The 22,085-nt window shown below is 40.9% G+C and overlaps 1 pseudogene; it reads left to right on the forward strand.

Moving 5' to 3' along the window:
* Positions 1-349: 349 nt before the first annotated feature.
* LOC112914934 (elongation factor 1-beta pseudogene) lies at positions 350-13,157 on the forward strand (annotated as a pseudogene).
* The last annotated feature ends 8,928 nt before the right edge of the window (positions 13,158-22,085 follow it).

Here is a 22,085-nt window from a genome sequence, read left to right on the forward strand (position 1 = left end):
CCGCTTCCAAGAATCTGGCTCTGAACAGAAGAGAAAAAAAAAACAGATGAGGGAGGATAAATAATCATTGGGTTGAGGGAGGGAGGTTTTATTTTTAGATGAAAAATGTTCAGTTTGTTCATGATTCTGAGAAGAAACATCCGGGCGAGAGGGAGAGGAAGTGTGAGACAGGGAGGAGGTGGCTGGTGGAGCAAGATGGACCGGGAGGCTAAGGGGCTGGCGGAGGGCACCGGGGCAGGAGGGCCAGCCCGGCCTCCTAGACTGGGGGTGGGGGGGACGATGGGGGTGTGGGAGGCAGGCATGGGAACAGCCCCGGGGGGTTTCTGGTTGGAAGCTGGAGGGAGGGGAGATGGGGACAGAGACCTTGAGCCACAACACAGGGAGTGACGCCCCAGCGGCCTACCCGGACCCGACGGGCCAGAAGGCCGGGGATGCCTCACGTAGGGCAGGGGTGGGCGGCAGCCTCGGGGGTGCCTCCAGGTGGATGCAGTCAGATGGGGGAGGCCCCGGTGGCCTCTGTGAAGTGAGGGACAGAGGGCAGGGTGGGGGGGGGGCTTCGGGCTTCCTATGCTCAGCTTCCCGTCCCTTCTCTGACCTTCTCTCCCCTTTGCCTCTGAGGCCTCCTGAAGCCCCAGCGCCTGCAGCGAGGTCTGACGGGCAGGGGAGGACCAGGCCCAGGGTTGGCACAGAAGCCAAGAAAGGGGCTCCAGGGGAGAGGCCTGTGCCACATCGCTGTGCCCGGGCTGTCATCAGCCTGGACGACCATGGAGGGTCTTCACTGCTAGGAAGGGGGCAGGGGCAGGAAAGAGGCAGGAGGAGAGAAGGGGCGAGAAAGGAAAGCAGCGTTTACTCCTTCACACCCAGTGTGTGCAGCGCGGGCACACAGGTGCTTAGTGTACTGTTGAGGCGGCCGTGGGAGGCGGTGTCGCCCCTGTGGCTGGGGTGGTGGGGACAGCCACTGGGCGTGTGGTCCAGGGCCCTCTTCCCTCCATGTGGGCACCCCTGCCCCGAACATTCTGCTCCCTGGGCGATTTTGCCTCTGCCACTCCTCAACCACTAGGACCGCGGGCCCTGCATCCTGCTCACCCGGACGAGGCCTCCTGGCCGCTGGGGCCTGGAAGGAGACGGCGCCGCCACCACCTACTGCTAAGTAGACAAGCTCAACATGTTGCCAGAGAGCACTGGACCTGGAGCCGCAAGGCAGGGGTGAGTTCTGTTCACTGCGGGCCGAGAGCCCCACCAGCTCTGCCTAGGAGATGTCACTGCACCCCCTAAGTCCCAGCTCCCTCCTCTCTAAAGCTGGAATCCCCATGTCACAGGGTCGTTGGAAGGGTCAAACACAATTAGGGGTCTGCTGGTAGGGGTTCAGAGGCTGGCTCTCCAAAAAAAATAATAATAAAAAAAAGAAGAAGAAAGAGGAGAAGGAAGGGGGGGAAGAAGAGGAGGGGGGAGGAAAAAGAGGAGGAGGACCAGCCTTGTGGTGTCTGCTCACTTCCATGGCGTGATCGCCCCCCCATCCCTACCCCACAGCCAGGAGCAGACTACTAATTCGACATCACGAAACTTGGAGTGGGAGGGGGTGGGAGGCACCCTTGTCTTGGGTGGTACTGCGTGCGGTGCTTCCTCCACCCAGACACAGAGGACTTGAATGGCCCCCGGAATATCAGCTTTAGAGTAGAGATGATATTAAAATAACTAGAAAATGATTTTTGTCTTAGGGCTTATTGCCTTTGTTTTAAGCATAATTTATTTAATTAGGAGTTTCTGTCATTTAACTTTTAATAATGGCTGCATCTAACCCACAGGTTCACAGAAGTCCTAAAGCCCAACCGGCAGCTGCAGCAGCCGCCACTGCTCACAGCGGCTCGGGCCGGTGCTGAGGGGAGGGGCGAGGCTGGGACTCGAACCCAAAGGTGCCTGACTGCAGCGTCTGCACTGTCACCTGCTGCCTGCCTGCACTGCAAGGTAGGGACCTGGTTGCCTGGAACTGCCCAGCGGGCAGCCGAGGGCCTTAGGAGGAAGGAGGGAGGGATGCCGATCGGCAGACACCCCAAGGAAGAACACTGGCAAGGCCTCTGTCCCGCGGTGACACAAGGCTTGGGTTCAGTCTAGGTCGCAGCAAGCTTTGTCTCTGCTGCCCAGAGCTTTTGTAATAAAAGCACAATAAAGCCAGGATGGGAGCCCCAGCACTTCTGGGGTTTCCCAAGTGCCAGACCACTGGTCCCTTGGTTCAGCCTCACTCAACCTCCCATAGCCTCCATTTACTACTCATCCATCAAAATGAGTAGGTTGGACCAGCTGACCCTGAAAGTCCCTTCCAGACTCCAAGTCCCTGGAACTGGCACCATTCATAAACGCAGCCGGAGGCTTGGACAGCTTCAGAGTCAAGGGTGGCAGGCCCACGGCGGGAGCCTGAGGGTGTTGGACGGGGGGCAGAGACCAGGGAGGGAGGAATCGTGCTGGCTCCTTTGAGGAGTCCCCAAGAAGCAGCTGAAAGGGTGACACGTGGCCACCCTTCTGCACAGCACAAGGATGACCGCCTGGGACTGAGCGCACTCGAGACATTCAGGACTACAGTCACCTCCCTCGCTGGCAGGCCCCTCCCTCTCCTTGTCCATAAAGGGGGAGGCTGAACCGCAGGTGTCTGACCCCTGTTTGCTCCATGACCCCAGATGGAGACCCGGTGGAGGGGGAGGCGGTGGGGAAGGGGCGAGGTATGAGGGCTGGATGACGGCAGCCCCGGCAGGCCCCAGAGGAGCAGGGGAGCACCAGGGGCTCAGCGCCGCCAGCTTCGGGGTTGGGGAGAGGGCAAGAGTGTGCCTGGATGTGTGTATGCATGTGTGGGGGCACACTCGTGCCCAGGTGTGCATGCGTGTGCACACGGGGGTGGGGGGTGAGGTTGGCTTTGGAAGCCTGCATGCACGGTGTTGGCAGCACCTCGGCGAGAAGAGTTGCCCCCCAGCCGGGAGGCAGTCCTGCGGCCCCGGGCACAAAGGTGACTGCTGCCTGGGGAATGCTAGAAGGTACTGGCATCTTTGCAGGGTTGCCATGGAACCCCAGGAGAAGAGCAGGCTGGGAAGTGACTGCTGGGTGCAGCTCCATCTCGAAGGAGCCCGCATCACGCCTTTGGCAGATTATCAGGTGGGAGTCTCGGTACACAATGAGCCATTGTTCTTTGAGGCTTTACAAGAACTCTGTTTCCAAGGTTTTATGAATCATTTTGCTGCCGATCTTTTTTAAAAAAAATAATAATATACAGGCCTCAGAGGAGGAAGCCTTCAGCTTATTTTCTCAGAGAGAGGGACATGAACTTGGGGAGAATTCTTTCCCGCGTCTTGCCTACACAGACTCTTGATCTTCCCACAACTGTCAGAGAAGCCTCTTTGAAGTCTGTGATGCCGCCTGTGGCACAGGCCACCTCAGTGTTGAGCCTCAGCCTGGGAAGGAAAGCCTGGTGCTGAGGAAGGAGGGAACAGGGAAGCACCCTGCCTGGGAAACCGCCAAGGAAAATGGGTGACAAGCTGCTCAAGGTGCAGCAAAGCTGCGGCTGTGTGACCTGTGCCCTCAGGAAGTCGGGCCCAGCACCGTTTAGGCCTCCTCCAAGTTCGCCCTCGAGGGAATAAAGTTCTCCCCAGGTTGGCCATGAACTCGTTTCCAAGAACACACATGCAACTCATGACTAAGCAGAGTTCCCGGCTTTACTCTTCCCTCGCCTGCCTTCTGGCCCACTTGTCCTTCTGTCTGTCTCCTGGCCTACTGGCTGAAGTTTCTCCTTGGAAGCCGACTACAGAAGAGCATGGGAGGAGCATGGGACTCAGCTGTTAGAGGCTCGTTGGCTGTGCCGCTTAGGGCACCCCTGGTTCCCCTGCTGGGTCCCACTGGACGCACCTGCCCTGTCTGCCTCACAGTGGCTCCCAGCAACCTGCTGCTCCATCTGCCAAGGGCCAGAGTCCGGACAGTGGTGCGTGATGCCCATTTGCAAGTGGTCTCTCTTGGTTTGGTTTGTCCAAATGGAGAAATGGGGGTGGGAGGGGGGTCAGGGGACTTGTCTAGAGCTCATATGACTTCACTGCTCTCATCAATGTGGATCCACACCTCCAGCTTCCCCAGAAACAGCTGCATTCCTTCACCTGGTCTGATTCTGGACCTTGACATGCACCGGCTTTTGCTTCCCCTCCCCTTCGGGACTCAAGCCCCGTCTCAGTTTGTCTCCTTTCCCCAGAGCCCCGACTCTGAGACACCTTCCAGCCTCAGCCCATGCTCTCCTGGCCTCCAGGGCCTGTCCTCACCTCCTCCTCCTACGGCCTGACTCCTCCGTGCAGATGGTTCCAGCGCTGGTTATTATTTAAGCGAGCTGCTTCTGGCTCACATGTTAATTAAAACCCGCTGTCCAAAATCTCTTGGTACAATTTGCAGTGTAATCTGTAGCCTCTAGTGCATCATTGTATCTCTATTAAAAGGGATTCTCTGTAATGATGCGGGGATTTAATTAGTTTCTTTGCCAATGTTGTAAAACACAGTGATAAACGAGCCAACAGGTCCGCGGATCATTATTCTCCTCAAGATGAGCTTATTAGCTGATTATGAATCATTAACAAAGTCTACACGGGATTTTCTTATCTAATTCAACACAATTTTTAACATTCAATGCTCAACATCCATTTCTCTCTACCAGCAACATTGGGTGGTGATTGCAATCTGTATGTATGGCTTCCTCTTCTCCACTGGGGTTTTCCCCCTCTTCATATCTCATTTTAGATACATTGAGGGGGACGACTCAGTATATGGTCCTCAATATTTAGGTATATATTATGGTCTCCAGTCAGAGGAATTCAAGGTCCCATTTCATGGAGGGAACATAGCCGCGGTGCACAGGGCCTGCGAGTGTATTTTTGTGTGCACACTTGTGTATGTGTGTCTATCTGTAAGAGAGGGACCAACTGGCGCTGTACAATTTCCTATGTGCATGGGGCGGGGGGTGCTGTGTGTCGTCATGAGTGTTTGTCTATGGCCTGGTGTTTACTTATTCAGTATGCATCTTGTGTGTCTGTGTGTGGGGGTGTGTGCCTGTGTGCACACAAGTACATGCACATAGAGGGGAGCTTAAGGCAAGAGAAATCCTGGACAGGATTTCCAACTGACATTATTCAGCCACTCTGTGACATTTCAGTATCCCCCAAAAGTTTCAGATGGACCCCCTCCTAGCTTCCCAGTTTGGGGTCATTCCCTTTTCACTCAGCACATATATGGATCCCTGATAGGGTCGGGCACAGCGCTTGGCCCTACCAGCTCTACAGCAGCCCTGGGAGGTAGGGGGTAACTTTCCCTGATTTACAGATAAGGAAACTGAGGTCCAGAGAGGTTAAATGGCTTGCCCAAGGTCATCAATGGCAAATGGTGCACTCAGGATCAAACATAGTCTTGCCTCATTCCAAAGCCTTTTCTGCAACACCATGCTGCCTCCTGGGTGTTGTCTTCCCCTTATCGGAGATCTCATCATTCCTCCGGAGCTGACAAGGGCACTGTTCTCCCTGCAGCACCACCTCCAGGCACACACCACCTTGGCTGTAACCTTCTGACTGACTGAATGAGGGAAGAACAGCTCCTGCATGCAGGATAAAACACCCCCCAGAAAGTGCCTCCATGGACTTGGCCTCAGCAGCTAATATTCTCTTAATGCTTTTTCTTTTCAGCCAGCAAGCTGGTATCATTTGGTCAAAGCTACTATTGCTAACATGCATGACAGCCAATTAGCTACAAACAACGTAAAGAGAAGAAGACTGGGCATTATAACCTCAAAACGGCAATGACCAAGAGACTCTACTTTGGGGACAACATGCATGAGAGATTAACTGTCACAGCTCAGGTGGCTTGAAGGCCCAGCAAGCACTTCAGAGAGTGACTTTTTTGGAAAGAGGGTCTGTAAAGAGGTAACTAAGTTAAAATGAAGTCATAGGATGGGCCTGAATCCACTATGATTGGCGTCCATATAGGAAGAGGAAATTTGGACATTGACACAGAGTAAGAGAAGACCATGTGAGGACACAGTGAGAAGGTGGCCATCTACAAGCTGAGAAGAGAAGCCTCAGAAGAAACCAACCCTGCCAACACTTTGGTCTCAGACTTCTGGCCTCCTGAATTGTAAGAAAATTAATTTCTGTTGTTTAAGCCATACAGTTTATAGTACTTCATATGGCAGCCCTAGCAAACTAATACAGGGAACTAACTCTCGCAGAGGATAATTCTTCATCCAGCTGTGAGTGCAGTCCAAAGGAGGGCAATAAACAAGCGCATACTTCAGGGTGCTATCCATAGCCAAACAGGTCCAACCTGACCAGGGAAGCAAAGTAGCAGGTAGCTAGGTGATAAGAAATGCTCTACATGAGGTATAAGGATTCCAAATAATTCATCCATTCAAAGAATGAACCTAGTAAGGAAGAGAAGGGTGCTGAAAAGAATTTAGGGGCCAGGGACCCAGCCAAGCTAGTGGGGTGTCAGGGTATCACAGTCCTAGCAGCGATACAAAGTTCTGGACAAGGACGCAGAGTTACAATCTTGGTCATGCCAACAGAACCAGTGTGGCAGCAGATAGAAAAAGACCTTGCAAAGTTTCCCACAAGCCCACAGGAGCAAAGTAGATATTCCACAAAGATTCATGGAATTATTGAGCATCAGATAACTACCATTTCTATATTAGTTAGCTATGCTCTGTAACAAAGCATCCTAAAACTTAGTAGTCTAAAATAACAGCCATTTAATATTATTCATAAGCCCATAGGTTGTTAGGCTCTCTGTTTCGTTTTTTTTTTTTTTAAAGATTTTATTTATTTATTCATGAGAGATACCCAGAGAGGCAGAGACATAGGCAGAGAGAGAAGCAGGCTCCCTGCAAAGAGCCCAATGCAGGACCTGATCCCAGATCCCACGATCATGCCCCAAGCTGAAGGCAGATGCTCGACTGCTGAGCCACCAAGGCGTCCCAGCTCTCTTTTGATTTAAATCTGCTTTCCACTATTTGGGGCCAGGCTTAACTGATCTCAGCTGGGCTTGCTTGTGTATTTTCTGTGAACTGGAAGTGAGTTGGGGGCTGGATAGTCTAGGATGACCTCATCTGGAACAGCCCAGCTTTCCTCCATATGTCTCTCACAGCCCTCCATCAGGATAGCCCAAGCATCTTCTCACATCAGCAACAGGAATCAAGGCAAGATACAAGAGAAACCAAGATAAGAGAGAGCTAGCCTTGGACAAGGTTCCAAAGGAAAACTAGTCTAGTTATCACAGGGAAATCAGAGATAGAAGAGAAGACATGGAAATCTACAAGCACTTTTCCAGCTTCTGCCTGTATCATATTTGCAAACATCACATTAGTCCTAGAAAGTTATGCGGCCAAGCCTGGAATCAGGGTAGGAGGGGACTACAAAGTTACAGGACAAAAGTTTGGATACAGAAGGACCATTATGAGGGGCCATTGGTGTCATTAATCCACTACAGTGAATGAATCAACAAGCATTTGAAGCAAAAGTCAATGGGAGCAAAACTAAATCCAAACCCACTTGCTAGAGGGGTGAGGTCACTTATTCTTCCTATCCTTGATCAGGACTGGACTAAATGCTATAAGAGCTGAGCCTGGCCCTCTGTAGCTCCACAATGAAGGGATAATAACCTCTTCTGCTGGATGGTCCCTGAGACTACACCTGGCCCCACTTAATATGATTGGAGTGCTACTAAATGTTGCATGGGAATCTGAAAATAGAAGGGTCTTCAGAGTGCTCTCTGAGCATTCTTCCACTTGGTACTCTCTTCCTGGATAATCACACCCCGTTCCACCCTGCTCATCATCTCAACCTCTTTTCTCCTGCACTGACCCAACTGAGGACCATGTCTTGATCCCCAGCATAGCTCCTGCATTTAGAAAGGTAATTAATACAACTGAACATATAATAAGTTATTGTTTAATAAATGAATTAAACCCAGATGAGACACATAGGATTAATTTAGGTACCACAGGGGAATTTTCCAAGCTGTTCTCCAGGTTCCTAGTGAACATTTCCATAATTATTGATTAAAATTTAGATATTGATCTGCTTCTCACATTTCCCATCACCATATTGTGAAAGGTAGTATTCACTGTGACCTGCTTACATTCACAATGACCTTTAACTGTGGTGTTTAACCTAAGGAAAAGGGGGAGACTGGCATCTCTGTTTTCAAATATTTCAAGGGATTTTTGAAGGCAGACTTGAACAAGGATCTTCAGGGGACACATTAGGACTAGAGGAAGATTGTGGCTCAACAGAGCATCTTTCTCATGGACAAAAAAGAGTATAATGGGGTAAACTCTAGAATAGACAAAGAGACAAAGAGAAAATTAGTGGGAATAATGCCTAAGAATATCCCAAGAACATAGAATAAACATATGATTTGAATAGATTTGTAGAGACATGGAGAAGGGATTGACAAGCTAATATTAGTCTATTGACAATTACTAAAAAGGAGAATGAAGAAAATGATAGAAATGGAGCATTTGAAAATATCAGAACTGAAAATTTTTCAGAATTAAAGAATATATAATTCATGAGATTAAAAAATAGATCAACTGAAAATAATTCTATACACAGAGACACATTACAGAAAGTGTATAAAGTGTCAAGGAAAAAAAGTCTATCTTTAAAATACCAAAAGACAGATAATTTACAAAGAAATGATACCTGGAGTGACAACAAAATTCTTAGCAGCAATAATATACAGCAAAAAGACAGTAAAGTAGCAGTTGTAAAGTGCTGAAGGAAAATAGCTGGAAATCTTGAATTTTATACCCAGATAAATTATCATTCAAAGTGAAAGAGGAAAAGACTTCTTCAGCCATACAAAGACTATGAGTTTCCCATTTCATTAAAAGAACTCCTAGAGATTTGAAGTTTCATCTCCAACACATAAGTCATAGTTCTCATCCTTACAACAACAATAAAAGCTGAACAAATGGAAAATTGTGACTTTTCTTAGCTCCATTAAGGAATTAAGGGAAAGTGCAAACCATTACCTTGAAATCTGGAGGAACAGGTTAATACAAAGAATCACAGTGCAGATCAACTTACCCTGAGTAAAAGCTGCTTGAGCCATGGATGGTAGGTAAACTCAAACAGTACTTTTAATGAATTGCTGGAGATTGGAGTATAAATTATTGTAAATAAGAAACCTCAGAGCTGTAGTCATAGGCCACCTTGCATTTTTTGTAGGTCTTACCCTCAGGAATCCCACAAAGTTGTCATGATAAAGAGTCAAAACAACAATCCTATGTCTCTGGCAAGGGAAAGGGAATAGTAATAGTTTTGAAATAATGTCCAGAGCATTCTCCTTAACAAATGCCTATCTGTTAATGGCAAAGAGCTTTATCTGATGTGGAGGAAGGGAATTTATCCAACTCAAGCCTCCTTTAGTCTTTCTGTCTCACCTAAAGGAAGAGAACAACATAAGGATCATTTGTGAAGGTCACAGCTCAGGGATACAAGCTCACTAAAGACTAAGACTTATTCACAAGATTATAGATGTCCTCTCCTCCCCTACCCCTTACCACCTCATCAATAGGGCTCCAGTATGTTAACAGTGGATTGCAGCTGAAGCAGCTATATGGCTCTGACTGTATTTAAGAGAGTTTTCAGAGAAACCCAAAGATAAAAGATAAATTAAAAAACAAGTATCTTGGAGGAAATTAAAGCCTTTGAAACCTACAGCCACAATAAACATTAGACACAATTCCTAGCTATGTTAACATAAAACTTCATGCTAAAGGCTATTTACTTCAGCTCATATTACCTAATACAACATGTTCTGTTTTCAACAAAAAATTACAAGACATGATTAAAAAAGCAAGACAAGATATATGATCTAAATAGACAAAGCAATTATCAGAACTAGATTCAGATACAGCAGAAATTTTAGAATTATCAGACTGAGAATTTAAAATAACTGTGATTAAAAAAATAAATAAATAAATAAATAAATAAATAAATAAATAAATAAATAAAATAACTGTGATTAATATGTTAAAGATGCACTAGTAGAAGTATACAGTATGCAAAAGCAGATGGGCATAGAGACAGAAAATGTATGAAAGAATTTTTAAAATGAAAGAAAGAAAGTAAGTTCTAACTTCATAATTGCCAAAACTTGAAAGCAACCAAGGTGTCCTTCAGTAGATACCTGGATAAATAAACTGTGGTTCCTTTAGACAATGGAATATTATTCAGTATTTTTTTAAAGCGATCAAGGCAAAAAATAGACACAAAGGAATCTTAAAATCACTTTACTAAGTGAAAGAATCCAACTGAAAAGGCTGTATACTATATGATTCCAACTACATGACATTCTCGAATAAGCAAAACTATGGAGACAGGAAGAAGATCAGCGATTGCTAGGGATTGTTGAGGAGTGGTGAATAAGGGGAACACAAAGGATTTTTAGGGCAGTAAAAAATAGTCTGTATGATATGATAATGATGGACACATGTCATTAGACATTTGTCTAAACCCACAGAATATACAACACCAAGAGTGAACTTTAATGTAGAGTCTAGACTTTGGGTGATTATGATGCGTCAGTGTAGGTTCATCAGTTGTAACAAATGTACCACTCTGGTGGAGGATGTTCATAGTAGGAAAGGTTGTGAAGCAGTAGGTCTATGAGAAATCTCTGTATCTTCCTCTTAATTTTGCTGTGAACATAAAATTTCTCTTAAAAATCGCATTTAAAAAAATTTATATATATATATATATATAATTTTCTAATATATATAGAGAGAGCATGTGAGCAAGTGAGTGGGAGGGGAAAGAAGAGAAAATTTCCAGCAGACTTCATACAGTGCATGGAGCCCTAGTGGGGCTCAATCCCATGTCGCACAAGATCATGACCTGGGCCAAAACCAAGAGCCAGACATTCAACTGACTGAACCACCTGGGTGCCCCTTAAAAAATCATCTTAAAAAAATATTGTAGCAGAAATAAATAATGCTTTACAGCAGCTCATCAATAGAAAGGACATGGCCAAGCTAAAAATCATTGAGACTGAAAATATGTCAGTAGACATTTCCCAAACTGAAATGAAAGGAGAAAAAAAAGAATGAGAAAAAAACAAAACAAAACAAAACAAGATATCCAATAACTGTGAAACAAGTTTAAAGGTATGACAAATGTATAACTGGAATACCAGAAGAGAAGGAGAAGAAAGAAGGGACAGAGCAAAAGAAATATTTGAAGGAGTAATGGCCAGGAATTTTCCAAAATTGATGACACCACAACATAGATTCAAGAAAACCAAGACAAAGAGAAAATCTTTAAAGCAACACAGGAAAAAAACTTTACATATAGAAGAACAAGGATAAGACCTAAATCAGACTTCTCATCAGAAACCGTGTAAGCTTGGGTACCTGGCTGGCTCAGCCAGTGAAGCATGCAACTCTTGATCTTGGGGTTGTGAGTCTGAGCCCCCACGTTAGATGTAGAGATTACTTTAAAAAATAAAATCTTAAACACACACACACACACACACACACACACACACACACACACAAGAAACCATGTAAGTTAAAAAACAGTGGAGGGAAATATTTAAACTGTTGAAAGTGGCTCATTCAATTGAGCATCTTGACTCTTCGTTTTGGCTCAAGTCATGATCTCAGGGTTGTGACATTGAGCCCCTCATTGGGCTCTGCCCTCAGCATGGAGTTTGCTTAGGATTCTCTTTCTCTCTCCCTCTATCCGTCATCACCCTCACTTGCACACACACACACTCTCTCTAAAATAAACAAAAATAAACTGTTGAAAGAAAAAAATGGCTTAGAAATCTATATCCAGTGAAATTATCCTTCAAAAGTGAAGAAGAAATAGAGTTTCTCAGACAAAAACAAAACAAAACAAACAAACAAAAAACTCAGAGAATTTATCACCAATACACCTGCTCTGCAAGAGATGTTTAAAGAAGGTCTTTGAAAAATAAATAAATAAATAAAAATAAAAAAAATAAAGAAGGTCTTTGGGGAAAGGAAAAATTATGTAGGTCAGAAATTTGATCTATACAGAAAAAGAAAGATCATCAAGAAGGAATAAATGAAGTTAAAATAAAATATTTTGTTTTTCTTTTTGTTAATTGAGCCAATAGGTCATCGTTTGCTCCCAGTTATAATAGTAACAATATATTAGAAGATTATAGTATATGGCTAAGTGAAGTAAATAACAGCCATGTAACAAAAGACAGGAGGAAGGAATTGGCAATACTCTATTATAAATGTATCTTTACTACCCATGAGGCAATATAGTGTTATTTGAGAGTGGATGTAGGCTAGTTATAAACATATATCACAAACTCTAGAGAAAACACTAACAATTTTTTTAAAGGAATATAATTGAGCTTTTTTTCCCCTTAGTGTTTGGCAGACCACCTGCACTCCTCTTTTCCTTCGCTGTCCCCCAGTTCCTGGATCCGCAGATGCCGGGGGTTTTGGAGACTTGAAAAGCACCCCCAGCCTCCAGGTGTTCAACAATTACCTAGCAGACAAGAGCTACATCAAAGGGTGTATGCTGTCATAAGCCACCCAGCAGCATTTGAAGCAGTTTCCAGTCCACGCCTGCTGACTCTTATCATGCCCTACATTGATATAATCACATCAGCTCTTATGAAAAAGAGGCCAGGCTTCCAGGAGTGAAGAAAGCTTTGGGCAAGTATGGCCCTGCTAATGTGGAAGACACCACAGGAAGTGGAGCTACAGATAGTAAAGATGATAATGACATTGATCCCTTTGGATCTGTGGAGGAAGAAGAAAGTGAAGAAGCAAAGAGGCTAAGAGAGGAATGCCTTGTGCACTATGAGTCAAAGAAAGCCAAAAAACCTGCACTTGTTGCCAGGTCTTCCATCTTACTAGATGTGAAATCCTGAGATGAGACAGGTAGGGCAAAACTAGAAAAGTGCATCAGGAGCATTCAAGCAGACAACTTGGTCTGGGGCTCATCTAAGCTAGTTCCAATGGAATATGGAATTTAAAAAACTCTAAGTACGGTGGGTAGTGGAAGGCCATAAAGTTGGAACAGATATGCTGGAGGAGTGGATCACTGCTTTTGGGACTATGTATATAGTCCATGGATGTGGCTGCTTTTCACAAGATCTAGAATCCATCATAGATCAATGCCATTACATAAAAGTTTGAAGGACAAGAAAAGAAAAAAATATGGTTGATATGCTAAGAGACAAAATGGGATCATATAAAATGCTCAATTAAAACAAGAAGGATGTTAACAGTCCTTGATGTGTATGTACCTAATAATAGCACATCAAAATATGTGAGACAAAAACCAATAGAAGTTCAAGAACAATAGACAAATCCATTATTATAGCTTGAGGCTTCAACATCCCTCTTTTAGTAACTGACAGATCAAGCAGGCAGGATATCAGTAAGGACACTGTGGAACTCAACAGCATTATCAGTCAACTGGGAATAATTGACATCTATTAACTACTTCATCTGACAACAATAGAACACACACAGGCTCACATGGGACATTCACCAAGACAGACCACATGCTGGGCCATAAAACACAACTTAACAAATTCAAAAGAATAGAAATTACACAATGTCTGCTTTCAATACAACAATAGAATTAAACAAAAAAAAAATCAATAACAGAAAGATAGGTAGAAAATCTCAAAATACTTGGAAATTAAACAATACACTTCTGCATAGCATGTGAGTTTAAAAAACAGAAATCCCAAGAGAAATTTTAAAATATTTTGAGTTAAATGAAGAAATAAATTATCAAAAATTGTGATATGCTGTAAGAGTAGTGCTTAGAGGGAAATTTATAGCATTGAATACATATATTAGAAAAGAAGAAAGATCTAAACATCAACAATCTAAGCTTCCACCTTAGAAAATTAGAGAAAGAAAAAAACTGAAGCCTAAAGCAAGCATAACGAAAGAAGTAAAATTAGAGCAAAAATCAGTGAAATTGAAAGCAGGAAAATAGAGAAAATCAGCCAAAACAAAACCTGGTTCTTTGAAATTGATAACGCTTGACATACAAATCGGACAGGAAGAAATAAAATTGCTGCTTTTGCAAATAACACGGTCTTATATATACATAACACTAAGTACACCATCAAAATAAACTATTAAAACTAATGGAAAAATTTAGTAGATTTGCAGGATAGAAAATCAGCAAACAATAACCAGTTGCATTTCTATACACAGACAACAAGCTATCCAAAAAATGAAGAAAACATTCCCTTTTTACAAAATAGCATCAAAGAGAATAGAATACTTAGGAAAAAATTTAACCAAGGAGGTGAAAGATACATACACTGAAAACTATAAAACATTGATGAAAGAAACTGAAACAAAATTTTAAAATCCATGTTCATAGATTTAAATAATTATTTCTTAAAATATCCATTCTAACCAAAGAAAGCTACAGATTTAATGCAATTCCTACCAAAATTCAAAAGGTATTTTTCACAGAAATAGAAAAAAATCCTAAAATTATGAAACCACAAAAGACCCTGAATAGCTAAAGCAATCTTGAGTGAGATGAACAAAATATTGGATATATCACTCTTCCTGATTTCAAATTACATTACAAAGTGATAGTAATCAAAACAGTATGGTACCAGCATGAACACAGACACACAGACCAGTGGAACAGAATAGAAAGACCTGAAATAAACCCAGGCATATATGACCAACTAATTTTCTTTTCTTTTCTTTCTTTCTTTCTTTCTTTTTTTTTTTTTTTTTTTTTGCCAACTGGTTTTCAACAAAGTCACCAAGAATATGCAATGGGGGAAGGGTAATAAGGCATTGGGAAAAGTGGATATCCACCTGAGAAAGAACATAATAGAACCTTTATTTTTACACCATGCCCAAAATCAACTCAGAAAGGATTAAAGTTTTAAATACAAGACCCAAAATCATAAAATTCCTAGAAGAAAACATAGAGGGAAATATATAGACACTGGTCTTGGCAATGATTTTTTGGATTTGACACCAAAGCACATACAACAAAATTAAATAAGTAGGACTATATCAAACTAAAAATTTTCTCCATAGTAAAGGAAACAGTTAACAAAATGAAAAGGCAACCTATGGAATTGGAGAAAATATTCACAGACCATGTATCTGATAAGGGGTTAACATCCAAAATATATGAGGGACACATAAAACTTAACATTAAAAAATAAATTACTAAATTTAAAAAAATGGACAAAGGACCTGAATAGACATTTTTCCCAGAGAAGACATACAAATGGCGAAAGGGTATATGAAAAGATGCTCAACATCACTAATCATCAGGGAAATGGAAATCAAAACCACAATGAGTTATCACCTTACATCTGTTAGGATGTCTATTATCAAAAAATCGGAAGATAACAGGTGTTGGTGAGGAAGCAGAGAAAAGGAAACCCTCATGCTCTGTTGGTAGAAATGTAAATTAGTACAGCCATTATGGAAAAGAGTATGGAAGTTCCTCAAAAAATTAAAAATAGAACTACCATATGATCCAGAAATCCCATTTCTGGGTACAAATCCAAAAGAAATAAAATGACTATCTCAGAGAGATATCTACACTATTGTGTTCATTGCAGCATTATTCACAGTAGCCAAGATATGAAAACAACCTAAGTGTTCACAACAGATGAATGGATAAAGAAAGTGTGGCATATATATTTATATATATATATAATAAAGGAATATTATTTATATATATATAAATATATATATAATATATATATATAATAAAGGAATATTATTTACCCTTTAAAAAGAAGGAAATACTGCCATTTGCAACAACATGGATGAAGCCAAAAGACATCATGCTAAGTGAAATAAGCCAGACACAGAAAGACAAATACTGCATGATCCCACTTATATGTGGAACCTTTAAAAAAAATTTTTAACTCATAATAACAGAGAATAGAATGGTGATTACCACAGGCTGAGGGATGGGGCAAAGGGGAGATATTGTTAAAGGGTCAAAAAACATTCAGTTATGAGATGAATAAGTGCTGGAGACCCAACATACAGCATGGTGACCACAGTTAATAATAATGTACTATATACTTGAGATTTGCTAAGAGAGTGGATCACAAGTGATCGCACCATCACCACACAAAGGTAATTATGTGAGGTGATGCTTCTATTAATCAGCTTCATTGTGCTAATCATTTCATAATGTATACATATATCAAAACATCATGTTGTGACTCTTAAATATATGTAATTTTTACTTGTCAACCATATCTCAATGGAGATGGAAATATTTTTTAGCTTAAAAGCTTAGTGTTTTCAGAAAAATTGAAATATGAGCAGCTTATAAGTATATTAATGTATGCTCACATATGACTAAGAAATACAAACTAACTTAACTTAGTGGTAAAAAATTGAACATTTTCCCCTAACTTTGGGAACAAAGCAAATATGTTCCCTCTCACTATTTGTACTGGAAGTCCTCACATACACAATAAGACAAAAAAAAAAAAAAGGAAACAAAAGGTGTACAAATTTGGAAAGAATAAAGAAAACTATCTGCTTTTTCAGATTACATGATTGTCTAGGTGGAAAATTCCAAAGAATCAACCAGAAAATGCTTAGAACTAATAAGTAATTACAAGAAGTTTGTAAGATATAGGCTAATATACAAAAATTGATGGCTTCTATGTATACTAATAATTAATAATTGGAATTTGAAACTTAAAACATAAAATCATTTATAATAGTATGAAAAAGCCTAGCAAAAATGTACAGGATCTATATAAGAAAAACTACAAAATCCTGATGAAAGAAATCAAAGAAGATCTAAACAAATGGAGAGATATTCCATGTTCATGGATAGCAAGACTCCAAATCATTAAGATGTCAATTCTTCCCAACTTGATGTATGGATGCAACACAATTTCAATCAAAATTCAAAAAGCTAGTTTATGGATATCAACAAACTGAGTCTAAAGTTTATATGGAAAAGCAAAAGACCCAGAACTGTCAAGGCATGAAAAAGAACAAAACTGTGGGACTGACACTATCTGATTTCAAAACTTACTATAAATCTACACTAATCAAGACAGGGTAGTATTTTTTAAAAAGAAAAGAATTGACACAGAGATCAAGGGAATAGGGAGCCCAAAAATAAAACCACACAAATATAGCCAACTAATCTTTGAAAAAGGGAGCAAAGGCATTTCAATGGAGAAAGGATAGTCTTTTCAATAAACAGTGCTAGAACAAATGGATTTCCAAATTAAAAAAAAATATATATATATATCTTGATTCAGATCTTACATTTTTCAGAAAAATTTACTCAAAGTGAATCATGGACCTAAACATAAAATGTAATTCTATAAAATTTCTAGAGGAAAACATAAATCTATGTGATAAAACATATCTACATGACATTGGGTTTGACGATGGGATTTTAGATACCACACCAAAAGTATGATCCAAAGAAGAAAAAATTAATCTATTGAACTTTATTAAAGTGCTCTGCTCTGTGAAAGACAGAGAAGATAAAATCAAAAAACAAGTCACAGACTTGGAGAAAATATTTGCCACATATGTATCTATAGATCCAAAATATGCAAAGAATTCAACAACCTAGTTTAAAAATGGGCAACAGATTTGAACAGACACCTCACTCAAGATGATATACAAATGGCAAGTAAGCATGTAAAAATATATTTAGCATCTTTCATCATCAGAGAATTGCAAATTAAAACAATGAGATACCACTATTCACTTTTTAGAGGGGAAAAAAAGTCAAACCTGAAATATTAAATGCTGGAGAGAATGTGGGGCAACAGAAACTCTCATGCGTTGGTAGAAATGTCCAATGGTACAGTCACTTTGGAAGACAGTTTGGCAATCTCTTGCAAAGCTAAACATAGACTTCCTATACAATCCAGCAAGCACACTCCTAGTTATTTACCCAACTGTTTTGAAAATTCATGTTCACACCAAGACCTGCATGTGAATGTTTACAGCAGTTTTATTCAAAACCTTCAAAAACTGAAGGCAACCAAGATGTCCTTCAATAGGTAAATGGATAAACAAACTGGCACGTCCATATAATAGAATAGTATTTATAATAAAAACAAAATGGGCTGTCTAGCCACAGAAAGATTGGGAGGAAACTTATATACACATTGCTGAATGAAAGCAGACAATATGAAAAGGCTACATATTGTGTGATTTCAATTCTATGACAATCTGGAAAAGGCAAAATATTGACATAATAAAATGATCAGTGGTTACCAGAGGTTTGGGAGTAGGGGCAAGCAATGAATCAATAAAGCACAGGGGATATTTCAGAGCAGTGAAATTACAATGTTATACTGTAATGGTGGATACATAACAACATGTATTTGTCAAACCTTTACAGCACAATTAATGAAACCTAATGCATGCAATTTTAAAAATCCAATTATTAAAGGGCCCCTGGGTGTCTCAGTCAGTTAAGCATTAGACTCTTGATTTTGACTCTGGTCATGATCTCAGGGTCATGAGATTGAGTCCTGCATCAGGCTCCACACTACGGCAAGGAGCCTCCTTGAGATTCTCTCTCTGAGCTCTCTCTCTGTGCCTCCCATGCCAAAAAGCTCTCAATTTTTAAGTCAGGGATCCCAGAAAGGAATACATACTATGACAAGAGAAACTACTAGTTATTACAAATGCATGAAGCCACCTCGCAGCAAAGGCTAAGGGAACAAGGTGTGGACCGAAGTCACTTTGAGAGTCAGTTGAACCTATGTCAATATAAATAAATGATTGAATAAATTAATAAATGATTGAGAAAAGATAAATCTCCCACGCAGAAGAATTCCAAATAGTTTGTATACATACTCTGCCCTCAAGGAAGGGGAGCACAACTCCCCACTCGTAAGTGTGGGCTGTGCATAGTGACTTCTTTCCAAAGTATATAACAGGGAAGGGGTGTGACCAGGGGAAGAATACATTTCACAGTGGAGAAACCAGACAAACACCAGCTCAGCCAGGTGATCAAGGCCAACATCGACAGTCATAAATCATGTTGATAGTAGGTTATGTATCCTTGATATGATGTAATGAAAATGTCACTTTACCTCTGTGATCTTCCTCCCATCAACCCATGACCTTAGTCTTAGGAGGAAAAAAAAAAAAAAACCAGACAAATGCCAATAGTGGGGCATTCTGCAAAAATACTTGACCAGTATTCCTCAAAACTGTCAAGGTCATCAAAAATAAGGAAAATCTGAGAAAATGTGGCAGCGAAGAAGAGCCTAAGGAGACATGAGGACTAAAGGTAATGTGGTGTCCTAAATGGGGTCCCGGAACAAGAAAAGGACATTAGATAAAAACTAAGAAAATAAGAATAAAATAGGACTTAAACCATTGAAGGATATACCTCAACAGAAAGACAAGTGAGTTTGGGGGGGAGCTAATGAGATAAGAAAAAATATATCAATCAACTTAATTAAATTTTAACTGAAAAAGAGATGGTTTTGTTACTAATAGCACAACTAACATTAGAAACAACAGTAACTAGCTGGGAATGGTGTTCAGTTAGTTAAAGAGGGTTAAAGTCTGTGTCATGTTTTGGAAGAGGATAGAAATCTGAATGACTTTTAAATCTGATAGAAAAATGTATGGTTAAGTATATTTTTGTAATTAAGTATGTACAAACTCCAGGATACACGCTATAAAAATAAAAATACAGCCTATTTTCCAAACTGCTACAGGGGGAGAAAAGGTTTGGGGGTGGAAGAAGATGTTAAAAAAAAGAAAAGAAAAAGAAAAACCTTGCTCAGTTCCACAGAAGGCAGGAAAAGGGGTGGGGGGGAAATGGAGCCAAGAACAGAAAACATAAAACCCAAAATAAGGTGGCAAAAAAAATAAGCACAAATATAGAAGTAACTACAATGAATGTTGCAGGAGATGTGTCTTGTGCACACCTTCAAATTCTCTTGGCTTCATCTGTCTTCCAGACCTGGCCTTTGGCTCTGCTACAGCCACGGCCGAGCAACAGCCAGCTCTGCATGGGTCTGTAGCAAAGACCACGGCCCACATTCTCTACCTTCTTGGTTGACATCTTACGCCACACTACGTGGGTTAGGTAATTCAACCTGCAGTTCAGGTGAGGTAAATCGCTAAGAAGCAAACTGATTAATTAGAGACCGGGTTAGGAAGAAGCCAATGGATAAATCCCTTCTCTTGTCCTCTCTTCCATGGATTTTTCCAAGGCACAAATATGTGCATACAGCATGTGTGGAGATGTACCGAGAGGCCAAGCAAGTGCACCTGTCAAGTGTTAGCACCGTCTCATGGCTTGTTGTGAGGTCCTTACATGCGCTTTCTGCATTTCCTACCTTGGTTCTCTCTTCTCTCTCTCTCTCCTCATGCCCTGGGATTGCTTCAGGTTCTGTCTTTAAGACAACTGTTAACCCCCCCCCAAAAAAACCCTCCACCCACTAAAATACAGAGATTACAAAATTACATTTAAATCCAGTGAAACACTTACAAGAAACCCACTTGAAATAAAATCAGTTAGAAATGTTGAAAGCATAAGAAACATATACCATCACCATTGCCACCACCAATAACAACAAACTGCTGTCGCGATACAAGCATCAGACAAAAGAAAATTTATGGTACAATATATTATGGAACTTATTATGGATTATATGCTTATATAGTACATAAGAAAATCGATCTACCAAGGAAATATAACAATAATGAATTTATATTTGCCTCACAAAATTACCTCAAAGTATATAATACACCTTCATGCCCAGGGCGTGATCCTGGAGTCCCGGGATCGAGTCCCACATTGGGGTCCCTGCATGGAGCCTGCTTCTCCCTCTGCCTGTGTCTCTGCCTCTCTCTCTCTCTGTGTCTCTCATGAATAAATCAATAAAATCTTTTTTTAAAAAAGTATATAGTACAGAAATAGAGCAAATTACGAAGAAAAAAATGACATAGAGAAACACAATGGGAGATTTTTAACAAGCCATTTTAGAAATTATATATGAACAGACAAAATGTTATTAAAGTGTGGAAAGTGTGAACGATTGAATCAACACATATCTTCTAACAAATGTATATAGAATTTTCAGCCAGCAAATAGAGAAAATGTATTCTTTTCTAGTATACGTGGAACACTTACCAAAAAATAACCACATATAATAAATACTAAGACACAGAAGAAATCTCAACACCAAAAAGAAATCAGTATCTATAGACCATTTCCTCTTGTAACAATAAAACCAAATCAGAAAGCACCCATAAAAGTTAATTCCAAACAAAACAAAACAAGCAAGCATGTTAGAAACTTCAGACTGCATTACTAAGCAACTCATTGTGGACAAAGGCATAACCATAGAAATTACAAAATATTTAGCATGGCTTTTCATTGAAAGTTGCGTATTAAACCCATGTAGGTAGAAGAGTACTTAGAATTTGTAACTGCAAATGCACTGATTTAAATAAAAGATATAAAATAAAGCAGCGTTGTTCAAGTCAAGGACCAATAAAAAGACCAGAAGCAGAAACAAGAACCGAAAAAAGAAAATATTATAATTTAAGAGCAGAAATTAATGAAATAAAAAAACAAGAAAACAATAGAAAAGATCAACAAAGACAAAAGCTATTTCTCTTTTCAAAAAACTAATAAAACTGGCTTCCAACAAGGTGGAACAAAGGAACAAAGAGACAAGGCATAAGCATCCAAAATTAGGAATAAAGAGGAGCTATCACTAAAATAGAGACTTTTAAAGATCACAATAAATGACGACCGGCTTTCAGTTTTTAAGTGGGAAAACCTAAAGAAATTTCATATTTCTCAAAAATAAAAATTGCCAAAATTAGCTTAAGAAGGAACAGGAAACTATTCCTATAAGTCAAGCTATTAAAGAAATAAGGTGGTAAACAAAAGTAACCCCTCCTCAAGAAAAAGATCTGTCCTTAAATAGAGACTTGATATGTGACAAAGGGAATGTCACCAGTTGATAGGGGAAGAATGAATTCTTCGCTCAACAGCACCGAGACAATTGGTCATCCCCACTGAAAAATCTGGGTT

The sequence above is a fragment of the Vulpes vulpes genome, chromosome 10 (assembly GCF_048418805.1).
Source record: "Vulpes vulpes isolate BD-2025 chromosome 10, VulVul3, whole genome shotgun sequence".
Lineage (NCBI taxonomy): Eukaryota > Metazoa > Chordata > Mammalia > Carnivora > Canidae > Vulpes > Vulpes vulpes.